At 37.8% G+C, this 20,126-nt stretch overlaps 1 long non-coding RNA gene across 1 annotated transcript; it reads left to right on the top strand.

The window, feature by feature from the left end:
- Window positions 1–18,576: 18,576 nt before the first annotated feature.
- Window positions 18,577–19,785, top strand: LOC127866080 (uncharacterized). Its single transcript, XR_008042844.1, has 2 exons — window positions 18,577–18,723; window positions 18,910–19,785. It is a non-coding gene; the product is annotated as an uncharacterized LOC127866080 (long non-coding RNA).
- Window positions 19,786–20,126: the final 341 nt, after the last annotated feature.

Genomic DNA, 20,126 nt, shown 5'->3' with positions numbered 1-20,126 from the left:
TCTGGTCTGTCTGTCTGTCCTGTCCTGTCTGTCTGTCTGTCTGTCTGTCTGTGGCGTCTGTCTTTCTGTCTGTCTGTCTGTCTGTCTGTCTGTCTGTCCTGTTCTGTCTGTCTGTCCTGTGCCTGTCTGTCCTGTCCTGTCTGTCTGTCTGGTCTGTCGGTCTGTCTGTCCCTGTCTGTCTGGTCTGTCTGTCTGTCTGTCTGCCGGTCCTGTCTGTCTGTCCTGTCTGTCCGTTCGTGTCTTGTCTGTCTGTCTGTCTGTCTGTCCCTGTCTGTCTGTCTGTTCTCGGTCTGTCTGTCCTGTCTGTCTGTTCTGTCTGTCTGTCTGTCTGTCTGTCTGTCTGTTCTGTCTGTCTGTCTGTCTGTCCTGTCTGTCTGTCCGTCTGTCTGTTCTGTCTGTCTTCGTCTGTCTTCTGTCCTGTCTGTCTTCGGTCTGTCCTGTCTGTCTGTCTGTCTGTCTGTCTGTCTGTCTGTCTGTCTGTCTGTCTGTCTGTCTGTTCTGTCTGTCTGTCTGTCTGTCTGCCTGTCCTGTCTGGTCTGTCTGGCCGGTCTGCTGTCTGTCGGTCTGTCTGTCTGTCTGTCGGGTCTGTCTGCTGTCTGTCTGTCGGTCCTGTCTGTCTGGCGGTGTCTGTCTGTCTGTCTGTCTGTCTGTCTGTCTGTCTGTCCCAAAACTTTAACCTTGGTTAAAGTTTTGCAATACTTTTGCATTATTGAAGATAGCAACTTGATATTTGGCATGCATGTGTATCTCATGGAGCTGCACATTTTGAGTGGTGAAAGGTCAAGGTCATCCTTCAAGGTCAAATTTCAAATATATGGCTTCTAAGCAGCGCAATAGGGGGCATCTCTTGTTTTGTTTCAATTTAATTCAATGAAAGAAAAAGAGTCGAACTGGTCAGAAAATGCATGTTTTAATGTCAGATTTTGTTCAATTGTCCTGTAGGACGAGAGCTTTTTGGAAAATCACTTGTCCTGTGAAGATTTAAATTATCAATACCAGTGGAGGAGTGGAATTTTTGTACACTGGAGTGCTGTTGTAAGTGTTGTAAGTTGTACACATAACCTTGGCCAAAAGAGATGTCTGAATGCCTTTCTCTATTTTAATGTTGTTGTTTTAAGCTTGTGAACTTGGTTTACAGAAAGAGTTCAGATTCAACTGTATTTCTAAGCCCACTGATCCTGGGTTTCTATCTTTCTGATGACTAGAGCTGTTTTATGTGTGTGTTAATCTTACTAATTCATTGTTTGGTCATCTTACTGTTACTCTATCCAGATTTTGAATGAAAAAGCCACAAATAGTAGCTAGCTTTGGAGTGTAAACATCCATACAGGTGGTTTGTTAAGCTGGAAGGTTCACTTGACCTAGTCAAAGACCTTTATCTATTGAAAACAGTACAAATTATATGAAGCACCATATTGAAAAAAGGTGTAGCAGTATTATGTATACCTAGTGCATTGGATGAATTCCTGGTTGTTCCCTACCCAAGATCTTTACAAAATAGTGAAACCTTTTTCCCGGTAAACTCTAGAAGTCACATGTTTAATTTCATCTTGAGGAAACTTTAGAACAACATTTATTTGTCCCTATGAAATCTCTGCCACGCTTGAAACTGGGTCATGTGAGTTAAAAAAAACACTAGTTCACTGAATTAAATGAAAAAAAACTTTGTTAAACCTCAGACTAATACCATGGCCTGAATAAAATGACTTGTTCGATAAAATTATATTAATAATATTCTTGCTTGTTTTTATAGCAGCTTTTCTGCAAGTATGAATACCACCGTGTTGTGCTCTTTAGATAAAAAACAGTAGAATATGCACAACTTTTCTGTCACTCATGGCTGGTTTTGCGCCAGTAATAATGTTTTCAGTTTTACAAATACTACAGACAGCGCTGGCCCAAATTCCTTCGATCCATCCAATGTTCATTTGTCGGCGCGGGAAAACCAGTTATCAAATAATAATATATATTATTGTTTTTAGCTCATCTATTTTTTGAAAAAAAATTATGAGCTATTGTCATCACCTTGGCGTCGGCGTCGGCGTCGGCGTCGGCGTCTGCGTCGGCGTCGGCGTCGGCGTCCGGTTAAGTTTTGCGTTTAGGTCCACTTTTCTCAGAAAGTATCAATGCTATTGCATTCAAACTTGGTACACTTACTTACTATCATGAGGGGACTGGGCAGGCAAAGTTAGATAACTCTGGCGTGCATTTTGACTGAATTATGTGCCCTTTTTATACTTAGAAAATTGAAAATTTTGGTTAAGTTTTGCGTTTAGGTCCACTTTTTTCAGAAAGTATCAATGCTATTGCATTCAAACTTGGTACAACTTACTTACTATCATGAGGGGACTGGGCAGGCAAAGTTAGATAACTCTGGCGTGCATTTTGACAGAATTATGTGCCCTTTTTATACTTAGAAAATTGAAAAGTTTTGCGTTTAGGTCCACTTTTTTCAGAAAGTATCAATGCTATTGCATTCAAACTTGGTACACTTACTTACTATCATGAGGGGACTGGGCAGGCAAAGTTAGATAACTCTGGCGTGCATTTTGACAGAATTATGTGCCCTTTTTATACTTAGAAAATTGAAAATTTTTGTTAAGTTTTGTGTTAAGGTCCATTTCATTCCTTAAGTATCAAAGCTATTGCTTTCATACTTGCAACACTTACTAACTACCGTAAGGGGACTGTGCAGGCAAAGTTATGTAACTCTGACTGGCATTTGGACGGAATTATGGGCCCTTTATACTTAGAAAATTGAAAGTTTGGTTAAGTTTTGTGTTTAGGTCCACTTTACCCCTAAAGTATCATAGATATTGCTTTCATACTTGGAACACTCGCAAACTATCATAAGGGTACAGTAAAAGGACAAGTTGCATAACTCTGGATGTCATTTTTACGGAATTATGGCCCTTTTTTGACTTAGTAACTTTGAATATATGGTTAAATTTTGTGTTTCGATCCACTTTACTTCTTAAGTATCAAGGCTATTGCTTTCAAACTTCAAATACTTTCCTGCTATCATGAGGTTACTGTACCTGGCAAGTTGAATTTTACCTTGACCTTTGAATGACCTTGACTCTCAAGGTCAAATTATTAAATTTCTCTTAAATTGCCACAACTTTTTTATTTATGATTAGATTTGATTGATACTTTGACAAAACTACTCTTACCTGACATACCACAATAGACTCCACCCAAACCATCGCCCGTGCCCCCCCCCCACCCAAACCCCCCCCCCCCCCTATTTTTTTTTTTTTTTTTTTTTTTTTTTTTTTTTTTTTTTTTTTAAGATCATCTCACAAATGACCACCACACCCTCACACTATACCCCCCCCCACCCCACCCCCTCCCCAATTTTTTTTTTAAACGGTTAAAAACAAAACTATTTATTTTTATTATTTTATGTTTGAAATACCGTCCAACCATCGCACCCAAGAATCCCCCCCACCCCCCCTCCCCCCACCCGAATCCCCCCCCCCCCCTATTTTTTTTTTTTTTTTTTTTTTTTTTTAAGATCATCTCACAAATTACCACCACACCCTCACACTATACCCCCCCCACCTCACCCCCCCCCCCAATTTTTTTTTTATGAAACGGTTAAAAAACACAAATATTTATTTTTATTATTTTATGTTTGAAATACCGTCCAACCATCGCACCCAAGAATCCCCCCCCCACCCCTCCCACCCCCCCCCACCCCCCGATTTTTTTTTCCTTTTTTTCATATTTTTAGAAGAAAATGTAATATATGTCCACACCCCCACACAATGCACCGCTCTTCACTCCACCCCTCCCTCCTTTGTGATTGAAAATGAGAGTCCCTTCACCTTTAAAAAGAAAATAGATGAGCGGTCTGCACCCGCAAGGCGGTGCTCTTGTTTAAATATTTCTTTTAATGACAGCAAGCACATTTCACATAATTATTATAATATAACAGTTTTCAATATAGTCAATAATGATTATGGTACTTGTCAAAGAACAAACATCATTTGTTTAATACATGTACATTTAATCACAATTTACACAATAATAAAGCAATCTTTAATCAGCACATTTTGAGAACATAGTTGAATGGCATGTAAAATGTAAGCACATATTTCAATCGCAAAATAAATTGCAAATCAATCAATCTATATACAGTGAACAAAAGTCATAACATATAACATTACTTTTCTATTTCATTATTATTCTGTGCTGCTTTTTTCCAGCCCACAGTTTGTAGATCACTTTAAAGTCCATATCTATACAGTGTATTCCTTCAATAGAGATTTTTAACAGATGTTCATTTTTTGTTTACACTCAACAATTTGTTATCGGGTTTTATTCACATTCTGTCTACTAAACCCCCTTTCTTAATCAACTGTTTACACTGGAGACACTGACAATCTTTTGGCAACCTCTGTTGATGCTGGGTAGGATTCACAATTTTAATTTGCAGCAGAGTGTATATCAGTCACTGACTTGTTATGATATTTATGGCTGGCTCTTGCTAAAATGGCAAAGGAGAGCAGTTCAGACTGTGAACCTTCAATACCTCTTAACAGAGTGTTTGCCCCAAAACACCATTGTATGACCAATACTGTTTGTAAATCAAGGGAGGTAATTCGGAATCATGTTTTACTGGTATCTGCTATTCTCGAACAGCTCTGTATAAGGTATGTGTTAAAAATTACAGCAAACAATATAAGAATCCAATCAAAATGATGAGTCAAAGTGGCCTAAATTCTGCTGCATTTAGTACTGTTTAGGATCTATGGCACATAACAATCTTTTTAACATTGTTCCCGACAAATGCTCTGGCATTTTAAAACACACTTAGTTTTTAATGCCATATGAATGGTCCTCGCATGAACTTGACGGCTGACACGAGTACAGGGACTCCTGTAACAGCGGTCGATTCGAAACTCTTTTCAGTAGGAAGTATTGAGATTGTTTGTATTCATGAGACTTCTTTCGCCTGGAATGGTACTGGCTTTTTTGGTTGATTTGCTTCAAATTGACGTACATTTGTGTGTTTTTCTTCACATTAATGCCAACAGCCCTTGCATGTATCAGTGTAGCCAGTCCTGGACCCATTGTTCGCGAATCTTGCTTAGTGGCATATACCTGAGAAGTTTCGCGTCCAGCATGTAAACTTTGGAGCATAATTGAAGATTGTAAAGTGCATGCTTTCGCATTGACTTGTGCTATAAAGTTCTTTAACTGATCTTAAAGTTTCTGTGTTATAAGTGTTCATGATGGCATCTTTAAGAGTAGTTTGATCGGCTTTTGACAGGGTTAGTTGTTGCTGTAGGGAAGATGTCTAATACTGTACTTTCCATAGTGCACAAGATGATTATGGCAGACAGTCGATTGCTTAGAGCATGCAACATGTGAGTGCGCCAAACTATGTTTTCGAGAGCTTTGGTGCTACGCTCAATAAACTCGGCCTCGTAAGTTATTATGTATTTAAGGTTTGTGAGCTCCATGCGGGCACGGGTATGAATTCCACTTCCAAGTGATTTCAGGAAAATTGCCTTGCTTTGCCCATACTTCAGTTTTGAATTTAAGTTTACATTCCGGATTTTTTTCTCCAGAGTTCTGAGTTTGTGAAAAAACAATGGAAATGTTTCATGTTTGTTTTATTCTCTGTATGGTAGTCTATCAAAGCTTTCGCCACTTGACTGCTTGCGTCTGTCGTCACAGATCAAATCTTCAAAACGCGTCGCTTCAGGACACTGTTCAGGTTAGTATGCAGGAAACTTCGTTCGGTTGACGATATTGATTGGTCTGAAGCCAGTGTTTTTGTGCAATTCTCATGTGTGCAGGCTTTTATCTTGCAAAATTTGCTGGAAATTGATGCTGCCAGGACAAATTTCTTTGAAGTATTGTGTTCGATAAGAGGAGCAAAACTCTGCTTTGCTTTTTCTGCACCACCTTGCGGTCTGCATGAAAACGATGTGTCAAACTGAACGTCAGCAGAGTTGTCTTTTCCTGACAGTGTTAGAATACGACTGACATAATGCTGCTTTTTAGCTCACCTGATTGCTCAGGTGAGCTTTTGTTATTGGTCTGTGTCCGTCGTCTGTCTGTCTGACCGTCTTCCACATTTGGTTTGTAAACACTCTAGAGGCCACATTTCTTGTTCGGGAGATTTGTCCCAATGATAACTCGATCGTGTTCGAAACTGGGTCATGTTGGGTCAAAAACTAGGTCACTAGGTGACGTCAAAAAAAAGAAAAATCTTGTAAACACTGTAGAAGTCACATTTCATGCCAAATCTTCATGTAACTTTGCCAAAATGTTTTCTTCATGATATGTTGGTTGAGTTCAAAAGTCGTTCCGGTCCGTTGAAAAACATGGCCGCCAGCAGGCGGGGCAGTTTTCCTTATTTGGCTATAGAGAAACCTTGTAAACACTCTAGAGGCCAGATTTCTTGTCCAATCTTCATGAAACTTGGTCAGAAGATTTGTTCCAATGATACTTTGATCGAGTTGGAAGCTGGGTCATGTCGGGTTAAAAACACTGTAAAGTCACATTTCATGCCCAATCTTCATGTAACTTTGTATAATGTTTGTCTTGATGATATGTTGGTTGAGTTCAAAAGTGGTTCTGGTCCGTTGAAAAACATGGCTGCCAGTGGCCGGGGCAGTTTTCCTTATTTGGCTGTAGAGAAACCATGTATACACTCTAGAGGCCACATTTCTAGGTCCATTAAATCTTACAAAATCCTGTAAACACATGTAGAATTAGCCTTACTTGCAAATGTTTGCATTGCAAAAAACCCATGCAAATGAACAGTACTCAATCAGAATTAATCATATGCTCACACTGCAAAAGTTAACAGAAGAGAACCAATCTAATAAGCTCTAGATTACTGAATTTAAACTACCGGTAAGCAATGAACAAGGCCTTGTAAAAAAAGGTGAGCAAACTAGGGCCATCTTGGCCCTCTTGTTACACATTTCCTCCTCATTGACTGCTGTCGCCTTGTCAGACATCAAGTTCATTTTCTTTTGCATAAGTGAGTCACTTGGAGGCTTGATGTTCAAGCATGACAACACCAGTGACACATCAGCCATCCCCATTTTGGATTTCATCACTGGCAGCAAAATCATTTCGTTTAGGACACCAGCACTTGGTCCCCTAGGTTTCTTTATTGTATTTGATAGCTCCATTGGTTGTGATTTATAATGGCAGCCACTGCATCTGCACAAATAGAAATAGTAAGTCCACGTTGGTGCACAACACTCAAGGAAACCATTGAATTCTTGCAGTTTTGCTGATGTACCTGTTGTATAATGTATCTTAAGCATTGCATATTGACAATGACATTCTCATCAACACTATTAAAGTACGTCAACAGCGTTGTCAGCAGAAAGACACTTGGTCGCAGGTACTGATGGTACAGTGATATTTTCAGTGGAGTTAGGTAAATTTTGGCCTGTTTGTCGGAATGTGTTTCCTGGTCTAAACCAAAATGCCTTGTGTGCTTTGTTTAATCTATAACTGCGCCTTGACTTGCTTTTCGCCATTGTGCGCAATTCAACTGATGTTATTTAGAAGCAAATAAAAAGTTATTGTGAAGAAGTGACTTTGGTAAGTGCCTCACATTATTGTATGCCTTTTTACAATGATCTGAGCTTACTAGAAGTTTTACTTTTTCTGTTTCCAAGAAATATGGATTAATATTTATCTCAGATGTCAATTTTTAGGCAGTCATTAGTGTCATCCCAGGGGTTTAATTTTCTCAATATGTCAGCCCCATTTATATATGCTATGATTGGGTCATCTCCCTTGCATGTGTCTGTTTAAGGGGGATTAGTACACAGGGGCCTCTACTGGGGCCTTTAATGTTGTGTTTTTACAACAGATTAAAGGTCCAAATGTTTAACTTGCCTTTCAAGATCATGCTAAGCATGCAATTTATTTATATTTTCATTATTTTAAGCAAAAATGTGTGCATTTGTTTGGAGAGCTGTAAAAATCTAAGCAACACAAAGTATTTATTGGCCCAAAACTGTGTGCTTTTGTGTTGCTTCTTATGCTCCCCCAAAATTTATTTTGGGGGGAGCATATAGTTGCCGCCTCGTCTGTCCGTCCGTCCGTGCACAATTTTTGTCCGGGCTATTTCTCAGCAACTAATGACCCGAATTCATAAAAACTTTATGGGAAGCTTTATTACCAAGAGGAGATGTACATATTATCAGCGGGTTTTGGTCGGATGATTTTTCACAGAGTTATGGCCCTTTGAAATTTTCCATTTAGTGTACATAAAGTGCAGATCTTGTCCGGGCTATTTCTCAGTAACTAATGATGGGAATTCAATGAAACCTTATGGGAAGCTTCACTACCAAGAGGAGATGTGCATATTATCAGCGGGTTCTGGTCGGATGATTTTTCACAGAGTTATGGCCCTTTGAAATTTTCTATAAAAAAATTCTTATCCCCCTAACTACTGTGCCCTCAACACAGTTCCTTTTATCTGAATATATAATCCAATATTTTGACAAAAAAAAACTTTGGGGAGCATCACCCGTCTCCAACGGTTTCTTGTTTGATAAAGTTATGACTTAAAGGCTGGCCAAGTCACCTGCACCACCATTTGTCATCTCAATGTGATTAAGACTTCATTGTTGCAATATGTTTCTGTGAGGTAGCTTTTCACTACCATGACTTCTACAGTGACCCTGGAAATCGCATAAAGAGAAAACAGGGGTCGGATTAAACACTTTATAAATAACAAACAAGCCTTCAGACTTGGTTAAAAATTTTATTACATTTGCTTGTTTTTGTCCAAATTTTAAGAAAACAAGTCCAGTTTCTGCAGTTTCTAAGGCTATGCTGGCCCTTAAGGCTGCACACCACACGTTTTAGCCACCAATGCGAATTGGCCTCGGTCAAATTTCTAAATAAAGAGAACATTGCTCAAGTAAGCACCATTTTGAGTGTCTAAATAATAATGAATGTCAGGTTTGAGTTGTGGTGATTTTTCTTGGATGTTTGCAGACAATACCAAACTGCCAGATTGATTTCAGACATTTGGTCTGACGGATAGACAAATTCTGTCATTTGGTCTGACGGATTGACAAATTCTGTCAGACCGGATGAGTGTTGGTCAGACCAAACAAAAAGAGAAAAAACACAAAATGAAATGACAGTTACACATAGTATTTATTTATATCATGATGACATATATCAAGTATGTACTATCTAGTACTATCATAAAACAAGTATGTTACTATATATTACTAGATATTATCAGATATCGGAATAGAGATTGGAATTCAAATAATTGATTATCTTCTTCTCATTGTCTCCTTCCTCCTGAAAATCTGTACAGTAATCACTCTTGTCGTCTTTACAGTATTGATAATTGATTTGTTGAGTTTCTGCGTCAAAGTCTACAACATTATCAGGTTCAGCAGTCTCCTGCTCATCTGAGGAACCTTCAATTAATAGATGATCAATCACTTGAGTCTCGACAAATTTGTTTTGCCAATATTCTCAATATAATAGTATCAGTACCAGGTAATACTTTGGTAAGAAACCTCAGCATATCAGGTAAATCTCAATACAAAATATAAAGACAATAAAATTAGTTGTGAAATAATCTTTTGAAAAGAAGACAACAATATTTTGAAAACGAAATCACATTAAAACAATTATACGTCAACGTTATTTTCGCTTTTGATTTGCAATGCTGTTTATATTGAAGACAATTGACCTCTAACATATGCGAGCACCTTTTGCTGCATGGTGCCGGCTCTTGCATTTTGCTGATTGACATGCACATATGAGCGTAGAACTAGTACTTTATAAATATCCGTTTGGAAATTTCCAGACGCTGTCACAGAATATACCGAGTTGCAACAGTTTGTATTTCAGATACATCGGAAAACACTCGGCACTCTACATTCAGAATATGTTACGAATATAGTATCGCGTGATCCCAGTTATTTTGGAAAATAACACGTATAACCGAACATGTGCGAGCTATTCTTTGGAGGACACAAATAGATCGAAAACATAAAAATGACACTGGTATTAACGTATTTAGTTCTACATGTTTTGATGGCAAATATTGGAATCCCACGGAGCATCAGACGATTATTATTAAAGATATTTATTAAATTTTTTGGAGTCGGACATTTTGGTCCGACGGCATTGCAAAATCCATCGGACCTTGTCATAATCTGTCAGATATGTCCGTCGGTCCGACGAAGTTTGGTATGGTCTGTGTTTCTAAGCTACCAAAACATTGGTATTTGTAACTTGTCAGGAAGTAGAATTAATGCAATTCGAAAACAGGTGTTATGCTGGCTCTGGTCAGTATTTCTGTTAGAAATTTAAAAGGGTGTATGGACATTGAACTATTACAAAAAATCTAACCCTTTGACCCCCAATTTTCTCCATTGCTGTTTAGTACTTGGTAAGTTACTTTTGTAAAAACATGGTTTCCAGGCACCTTGTGTCTGCAGGAAAGTAACAGTTTGTATGTTGAAACTGGCTTAAAAAGGCTCGGAAACGCACAGAATTCTGATGTTTTTGTTTGAAATAATCAATACTAAAACATTTTGCCCCAACTCATTTGATTTGAATGTTCCTGATTTTTCAGAAGGCACACCCTCAACCATTCTGGAAATGTGCTTGGTTTATTTTGATATTTGCGAGGTGACCAGTTTTCAGACAGTGGTTCGCTCCTGCTTGTGTACAAGATTGGCCGAGACTAAAAAAACTGTATATTGCCACCTACAGTCCCTAAGTAGTCAGAGACAGTGTCTATGTCTGAGTGTATTTGTGTGACTGGGATACTGGGGTCAAATAGATTGCTCCTGGCAGTAAGGACAGACCCATCACTGTTGTCAGAAAACTTAATGTTGAGACTTTTGACCAAATTCTTAAGGAACTGTGTGTACATAGACTCAGTTTCAGTTCTTTGTTTGACACCGTCTGTGATAGTATGACCTCTGCTGTTTGGGTGTGACCTTCAGAATTTTTTATGCCCCCGGATCTATAGCTCGGGGGTCTATTGTTTTTGGCCTGTCTGTCATTCTGTCCCAAATTTTTAATATAACAGTAAAGTTTTGCAATAACTTTTGAAATATTTAACATAGCAACTTGATATTTGGCATGCATGTGTATCTCTTGGAGCTGCACATTTTTTAGTGGTGAAAGGTCAAGGTCATCCTTCAAGGTCAAAGGTCAAAAAATTAAAACTTTAATATATTAAAGGTCAACAGAAGAAATCTGCTTAACTGTTCATATTTTATAAAGTAATACCATATTATAACAACAAAGTAAAAAAATAAAATTAAAAAAAAAAGTTACAGCTAAAAAAACGATGATTTTGATGATCGGGAATTTCCGTAACGCGTTCGGCAATTTCCGCCCCTATTTTACCCCGATGACGTATGTGTGCACCACTGCGCATGACGAATATTCCCATGTTATGTACAGTATGCACTGAAGCATGCAAATTTCCCTCAAAACTTCAAGGATTACAAGACTGTGTTGATCATTCACTTGCATATACTTAATTTATAATCTCTTTTGTGTTGATTACGAGTCGAACTTCTACATGACATTGAGGATTCACTGATTTATAAGATGGTTCATTGTGCAGCGTTTGGCTGCAATGCTCGTTCTGAAAAGCAAACGGAGAAGAAAGGATTCTTCGGCTTCTCAAAGGACGAAAGTATTAAGCGGAAATGGATTCTAGCCGTGAATTCACGAAGGATTATCGACGGAAAGGTGGTGGACTTTACGCCAAGCAAATATGCAAAACTCTGCATAAAACATTTTGAGGATAAGTTCTTTGTCCCCCCCCCCCGAGTGTGATGGCGAGTGCGGGCTTTGGGATGAGACTGTCGCTGCATCCTGATGCAGTGCCAACTTTGTTCCCTGACACGGACAACTTCAAGGCATTACAGCCGAAAGCCCTAAGGCCAGACGAGTTAGGAGCCCCCAAACGGAAACGTGACAACTATGGTGCTTTTGCCAAGAGAAATCGCAAAACGGTAAGAACTTAATTAATAAGGTCAATGATCAGATATGCATCTTAATACCACAAGTTCTATGTTATTTCAAAAAGCTCAAACACTGACAATGTAAAAAATACTTTTGAATTAAAAATCATTGTATGTAGTTAGAATAGTTGGCAGCTAGTAACCAAACTGACTTTGGCAGTACGGCAAGATCTAATTATTTATTGTAAGTGTTTTGACATGCATCAGTTTGAAATCGACACATTTCGATCTTAATACAAATGTGTATCTATCTAAATATACTGCTAGTCGACACAATTAGCATTTCAAGCAGTGGACACTGTTGAGTCCATTTCCTGGGAAGAACCAGTACTTGGTGTCTATGGAGGAGATAATGAGAAAGCTCCCTGAGTAGGGAGCAAACCCAGGAACTCCCGATCGCTAGACGGACACCGCATCCACTACACCACCGTGACCTCTTACTGTTTTCCACCACGGTTAATTTAGCTCAAGTTCTAATGTAAAGCAGTTGCTGACAAGCCATATTTTCTACCTATTTACCAAAAATTCAATTAATAATGTGTTGCTTATCTTTTTATTGTTTAAAATGTGAAAACGCAAGGACTTTTTAGTAAATACATTCAGACTTCCAATAATGTATTAATGCTGGTTTAGACTAGAAATGGCGCGGCAGAGGCCGACGCGTATCCCCACACCGAATGTTTGACCTAGGTGTGCCCCAGGGTTGGTAATGGGGCCATGCATAGCTGAGATTGACCGTATTGTCATAAGAGAAGTTCATCATCAATTAGAAGTGAATTGGTGTAGAAATGAAGAAGTTATAGTAAAAGGCAATTTTGGGTGGGTGTGACATATGTGGGCAGGGCGCCCCAGGGTTGGTAATTGTGCCATGCATAGTTGAGATTGACCGTATTGTCATAAGAGAAGTTCAGTATCAATTTGAAGTGAATCGGTGTAGAAATGAAGAAATTATAGTAAAAGGCAATTTTGGGCGGGTGTGGTCTATGTGGGCGGGGCCCCAGGGTTGGTAATGGGGCCATGCATAGTTGAGATTGACCGTATTGTCATAAGAGAGGTTCAGTATCAATTTGAAGTGAATCGGTGTAGAAATGAAGAAATTATAGTAAAAGGCAATTTTGGGTGGGTGTGGTCTATGTGGGCGGGGCGCCCCAGGGTTGGTAATGGGGCCATGCATAGTTGAGATTGACTGTATTGTCATAAGAGAAGTTCAATATCAATTTGAAGTGAATCGGTGTAGAAATGAAGAAATTATAGTAAAGGCAATTTTGGGTGGGTGTGGTCTATGTGGGCGGGGCCCCAGGGTTGGTTATGGGGCCATGCATAGTTGAGATTGACCCTAATGTCATAAGAGAAGTTCAGTATCAATTTGAAGTGAATCCGTGTAGAAATGAAAAAATTATAGTAAATGGAATTTTTTGGTGGGTGTGGCCTATGTGGGCGGGCGCCCCAGGGTTGGGATTGGGGCCATGCATAGTTGAGATTGACCCTAATGTCATAACAAAAGTTCAGTATCAATTTGAAGTGAATCCGTGTAGAAATGAAAAAATTATAGTAAATGGAAATTTTTGGTGGGTGTGGCCTACGTGGGCGGGGCGCCCCAGGGTTGGGAATGGGGCCATGCATGGTTGAGATTGACCGTATTGTCATAAGAGAGGTCCAGTATCAATTTGAAGTGAATCGGTGTAGAAATAAAGAAGTAAATGTAAAATAACCTAAAAAATGAGTGATAATTTCTGACGCGGCCCCACCCCAACCGCTATAACTTTTGACCCAGGGGTCAGATCAAAATTCCAAATAGTGCAGGGTCGCACATATGCTCATAGCTACCATGTGTGTAAGTTTTAAGGTTCTAGTGCTTTTAGTGTAGGAGGAGATAGTGGCCAGGACGGACGGACAGATAGACGGACGGACGGCGGAGATAACCACAATATCCCCACCTTTTTTTCAAAAAGCGTGGGGATAAAAAAGAGATGATAAGTTAGAAATAGTGTGCCATTTAACTGTTAAAAGAATAAAAAAGAAATTTGAATTAGTAGCCGACAGGTGTTTTATTACTTATATACCATTTATTCTTCATGTAGTGTGAATCATAAAATGCATCTTGATTTTTTTGTGTTTTCATAAATTGAACAGCAACTGATTCTAGTACTTAGTAGCTGATGGCTATTTAGGCTACTGGTAGTGCCATGATAATTTAAATAACAGTTCAATTTCAGTCTTCAGGGTAATATATTTAGCCAAAATCATTGTTCTATATTAGAAACAGGCTCTAGGAGAAGTGCCCCCCCGGAGAACTGCCCCCCCAAAGATTTTTCACTGGGCGGAGAACTGCCCCCTCACTGTTTTTTATAGGGCGGAGAACTGCCCCCCTGCCGATTAATAAGGGGCGGAGAACTGCCCCCCTGTCAGAATTGATGACCCGGAGAAGTGCCCCCTAATTAAAGAAATTTCGCGGCGATATATAAAGCGAGTATTATAATGACAATAACGCCAGTAACTTTCTTGCTATTATGTCTGGAAATTGAGTGAAATTTCAAAAGTAATATAAAGTTGTACAAGTAATAAAAGTTATAAAACGGCAAAAAAACCTGCCTCGGCATGGACGTCGCCATCTTGATAATCACGTGATTTTCGTCTATGTGAACAAAGAAAAACAAATCACTTTTTGCTAATAAAAAGTTTTCTCGGCTGAAATATTTGATATTTCCCCGTAAGTAAAACAAACAATTAGCATGCAATTTAATCCATCCTTATGCAAGCTGAAAACAATAATTTATTTGTTTGTTTTCGCCAATTACGGATTTGGACGGTTCAATATAATAAACCCGTATGCGGCTTTATTCAAAGCTAACAAGTTCTTAACAATAAAGGTCGGTCCGGTCTACCAATTAAAAGATTAAAAGATCGCGGTGCTTATCGTTAACGGTAACAAGTTCTCTGCCTGCCTAATTAGCTGCTAATTAAAGCAACTGTTACCGATTTTGTTTGTTTGGCATGTCGACATGATCTGCTCAAAATGCAAACTGTTGCCGTAATATGTGTAATGTGTGTATTTATGTATGTCATTTTGTATGACACATGAATAAACTAAACAACATAAATAAATTGATTATAAATTCGACTTCACTCTATTTTTTTCTTCAAGTCAGCTAAATTAATGCCTTTGCTTTGCCTATTAATTTCCTTTTTTATACGTAAATTTACGTTTTTTTTTCCATCGGTCAATACTATCTTTATAATGAAAATTAATTCCGATGTAACTTTTCCTCCATAAGTACTGAGTTGCACGTCTATATTTAGTTGCGACACTTGGCCAGTATTAACACGCACGCGTTTCCTGTGTGGATCTCGACTATGTTTCGCGCTCTTATTAAAACACGACTTTTACATGGCATTCATGTATAGTGAGTGGTGCAGATGCGCACTAAGGGCCTTAAACAGTATTATCACATGCCTCTAGACAATTTGTGTTATTCAGTTCAATAAATGGTAATATACTTGTACTGAAATTCAATTGTTACCGGATAAAATGTGTACGGCGATAACGTAAAATTACCCGTAAGTATTGTTTTCACTACGTAACTAATAACTAATATGACACCGGGGGGCAGTTCTCCGCCCCTACAGATTTGATGGGGGGCAGATATCCGCCTACTAAATTCTGACAGGGGGGCAGTTCTCCGCCCCTACCGATTTGATGGGGGGCACCTCTCCGCCACCTTTAAAATAAGGGGGCAGTTCTCCGGGGGGCAGTTCTCCGGGGGGGCGCTTCTCCGGATACCGAAAAATCCAATAGCCTGACTATATAAATTATTAATTTCTAGAAGCCCAAATAAAATCTTACCAGACCTGGGATGTCTGGCTTATAATTTAAGACTGAATAAATGTTATATTTTCAAATTAATATTGTTACATGCATTAATTGCATTGGAAACAGTTTTCAGTGTAATAAACTCATTTTGCTCCTTATGGGCTTTAGCCATTTTGAGATTTCATTATAGCATTCAATGTACTAAAGATGTGTTGTTTGATTAATTTCTGAAGTGGAAAAAAGAAAAACATGTAGTTTTACTATTATGAATACAAAGTTTACTTTATTTTACAATTTTGTGTTACAAATCTTGTAGAAAATAAATGACAGCATTATAATATGTGTAAAATTAAATAGGCTTTTTTCGGGTTATCATTTTTATATTTTATTTATAAAGTTGCTTCAATTAGGTGGTTTCTGTACAAAATAAGTTGGTCACTAAACTAGCTGAATTTTTGCAAATCACCATGCCAACAAGGCACCAAGTTGGCAGAATGTGGTGTATTACCACCCTACAGCTGCCATATATCAAGCTGGTGTCATAAAATAGATGGTCCTCTTTGTTTCTGTAAAGTCAAGTATTGTTATCAGTGATCTACTGTTATCAATTGTATTTGGCACAGACAGTAATAAAACAAGCAGATTATCAGACTGCAGTAATCATAACAACTGAATATACAACATACTGCACTAGTAGATAGAACAGTATTTATAAATAGAATAGGAAATAAATTGCAAAAAATATAAATAACATTTTAATTTTGAACAACAGCAAAAAATATAAATAACATTTTAATTAAGAACAACAATCTACACTTTTATTCTTGTCTCTTGTCTTTATGCTTTCTTTTAATTTAAACACTGTATTATTTTAATTGGGATATTTTTTTTATATATTGTATTTATTTAGTTTGACAAATTATATTTAAAACAGATACTTGCATAAATACTGGCATCATTTAAATAGATTTCTTCAAAACTTGATTTTTTTATTAATTAAAAAACAAATCCTCATGAAATGAGCTATAATGCTGCGCATGGACACAGTTTTAAAATACAGTTAAAATGAAAAAAAAAACAACAACCATTTTTAATGAAATAGTCATGGAAAATTGCTTACCGGTATAAAGCTTTAATTAAAGATACTAATACTATATTGCAAAAATAAATGTAGATCATGAAATGAATAGTTTTGTTTGAGAAAATCACCAAAATGGTGTCCATTCCCTGTTTGATGTCTTATTCTCAATTCACATAATACAGTGTTTTTAGAACACATCATGACTTGCAGTTGACCCCTATTGATTTTGAGGTCACTAGGTCAAAGGTCAAGGTCACGGTGACCCCAAATAGTAAAATGGTTTCCGGATGATAACTCAAGAACGCATACGCCTAGGATCATGAAACTTAATGGGTAGATTGATAACGACTCGCAGATGACCCCTATTGATTTTGAGGTCACTAGGTCAAAGGTCAAGGTTATGGTGACCCGAAATAGTAAAATGGTTTTCGGATGATAACTCAAGGACGCATATGCCTAGGATCATGAAACGTCATAGGTAGATTGATCATGACTCGCAGATGACCCCTATTGATTTTGAGGTCACAAGGTCAAAGGTCAAGGTCACGGTGACCCGAAATAGTTAAATGATTTTCGGATGATAACTCAAGAACGCTTTTGCCTAGGATCATGACACTTTATAGGTACATTGATCGTGACTCGCAGATGACCCCTATTGATTTTCAGGTCACTAGGTCAAAGGTCAAGGTCACAGTGACAAAAAACCTATTCACACAATGGCTGCCACTACAACGGACAGCCCATATGGGGGGCATGCATGTTTTACAAACAACCCTTGTTTCATTTACATTTATCGGATTATATATTTAACATCCGATTAATGTAAATGAAATGATTATGAAATTTTGTTCAATGACATGTGTTGCCATGAAAGTTGGACTATTACTTGTCTTTAGGCTCGAAGGCGCACATGGAATTACTGTTGGTCATCGGAAGCAAGCGTCTTCTCTCTGACATTCGCATGCTGTCACCAGCTGAACAGACCTCGATGCTGGAGGCTCAACACAAGGTGGTCTGCCAATTTGCGCCAAAATTTGTCTGCTTTTCATACGCAGCAATGAAACAGAGGTATAAATTGTGATCGATTAATATAATATCTACAGAAGAGCTAGCGCAGGCATGTTGTTTTTGTCTTTCATAGTCCAGTGGTAATAATTTATAAAACTACAACTTTAAGGCAAAAATTAGTTTATTTCCTACACGATTGGTAAATATTTGTGCAAGTTTAATGAGAACAACATTTGATTATGATGCGGTTTGGGTTTTTTTACATTCGGCATTGGTTGCCGAAATTCTAACAACCAAAAATATGATCTTTAATTCGAGTAAAATTAATATCCTAGTTGACTAATAAACATTGTCATTTGCAGTTCATAAACCATCAAGTGCCCATGAGCATATGTCCATAATAAATATGCATTAGTTGTGAAAATGATTTTAGTTCCTTTTTATGCCCGTGAAGGTGGGCATATAGTGATCGCACTGTCTGTCTGAAATTCCGTCACACTTTGCGTTTAGGTTTCGAAAAATGTGGAAAAACACTTTGCGTTTAGGTTTAGACAAATTTGGAAAAAGGGGGCATATGTCATCCTATGGTGACAAGCCTTGTTGTTATATGAAATAGTAATTGTTGATATAATTTGTGATTAAAGGCTATTTTTTGTAATCCAGATTGCATCTGGCAGCCCTGCATTCCGTTTCTAATGCGCACAGGAAACATGCAGAGAAGAAGAACGGCGAAAAGCGCTACAGGATTTCGTATCCAAAGTACAAGGCGGGACACCATGTCGTGAAACCTGTCAAAGAGGCCTGCAATTATGGTAATGGTCCTTCTAAGCTAAATAGAAAATTGGCATTCTAATATATAATATACAAAAACCTAACAGTGAAACTGACTAAGTTGACTGTTGTTGTTTTTTATGCATAATATGTGTATTTTTATTTATTTGTTCAATGTGCATAGTTTAACCAAGTAGTAAAAAATAAATTGTTGATGCTTTTTTCAGATTATGTCACAGAGCTCATGGTTGAATTGCTGCAATTAAAACAACAGTTCAAGAGCACCCGGATTGCTAAGCAGGCATCTTCTTCCATTCTGTTCTCTCCACCACCATTAGCATCATCTGCGAAGAAAATTTTAAAGAATGAAGCAGTGCAGTTGCACCGCTCTAGGTTTAATTAATTACAGTAATTGGAAACAACTTGGCATGCCATTTGTCATGTATTGCTCCAGCTGGGTTTAGTGTACGTGCGTAAGGTGTCATCCCAGATTAGCCTGTGCCATATATGTTTGTAATTAATTAAAAAAATCCTCGCGCTGGAAAGATGGGACAAAGCGTGCGCAAAATATCTCGTCCCATATTAGCCTGTGTCCCTGATAAGACTGTGCAGACTCGACGTGAAAACATGATATGCCCCAAGTTTTATATGACAATGTCTACGAATGTGCCCTTTTGACAAATTAGAACCTAGCTGAAGCACTGATCACGTATTGTTTCAAATTAACATAGCAACTACAATTATTTTTTTGAAAAATGTGAATGTATTATTTTGACAAATATGCTGTAATAATAGTTTTCCCATTGTGTGCTATACTGTTAGTATAAAAATGTTAATGTCAACACCTTTATTTTTAAATGTTGGGACCATGTAGTGTTTTTTGTGTGATAGTATTGGTCTGTAAAAGATGTTTTAGAAGTCATTTTGTTAAAGGTACTTAATATGACTCCATGACAAGTTGTATTGCAACATTGTGCTAGTAAAGCTCATTTACTTATTCCGTCCAGTTTTCTAAAACTTGTCGTCAGGTTACAAGTTGTTCTGTTGTTGTGTCTGTGGTAATTTATATTTTTAGATGTTGCAATAAACTTGTATGCTACATATATATTGTTGTGTTGGAATGTTTTCTCCATTTCAAAAACATCGAGAGTAAAAGTTTGACATGCTATTTCTCATTTATAATATTAAGTCACCTCGCTCGTGGAGAGTTTAGAAAAATTCAATTGCGTCATATTTATATAAAATCAAGACTTATTATTAAAAAATATTTATTAAAAAACAACAGAAATGAGATCATTCAAACTTTGAAGTGAATGTCGACATAAATGAGATCAATTTACCATAAATAAAAAATCGTGTGCAGGGAACACATCTGGTTTCAACAAAATGGCCATGTCAGGATACTAGCAAAATAAATAAAACATCTATTCTCGGTCATTTAGTA

The sequence above is a fragment of the Dreissena polymorpha genome, chromosome 2, assembly GCF_020536995.1.
Source record: "Dreissena polymorpha isolate Duluth1 chromosome 2, UMN_Dpol_1.0, whole genome shotgun sequence".
Taxonomy (NCBI): domain Eukaryota; kingdom Metazoa; phylum Mollusca; class Bivalvia; order Myida; family Dreissenidae; genus Dreissena; species Dreissena polymorpha.
This window is presented reverse-complemented; position numbering and strand designations above follow the sequence as displayed.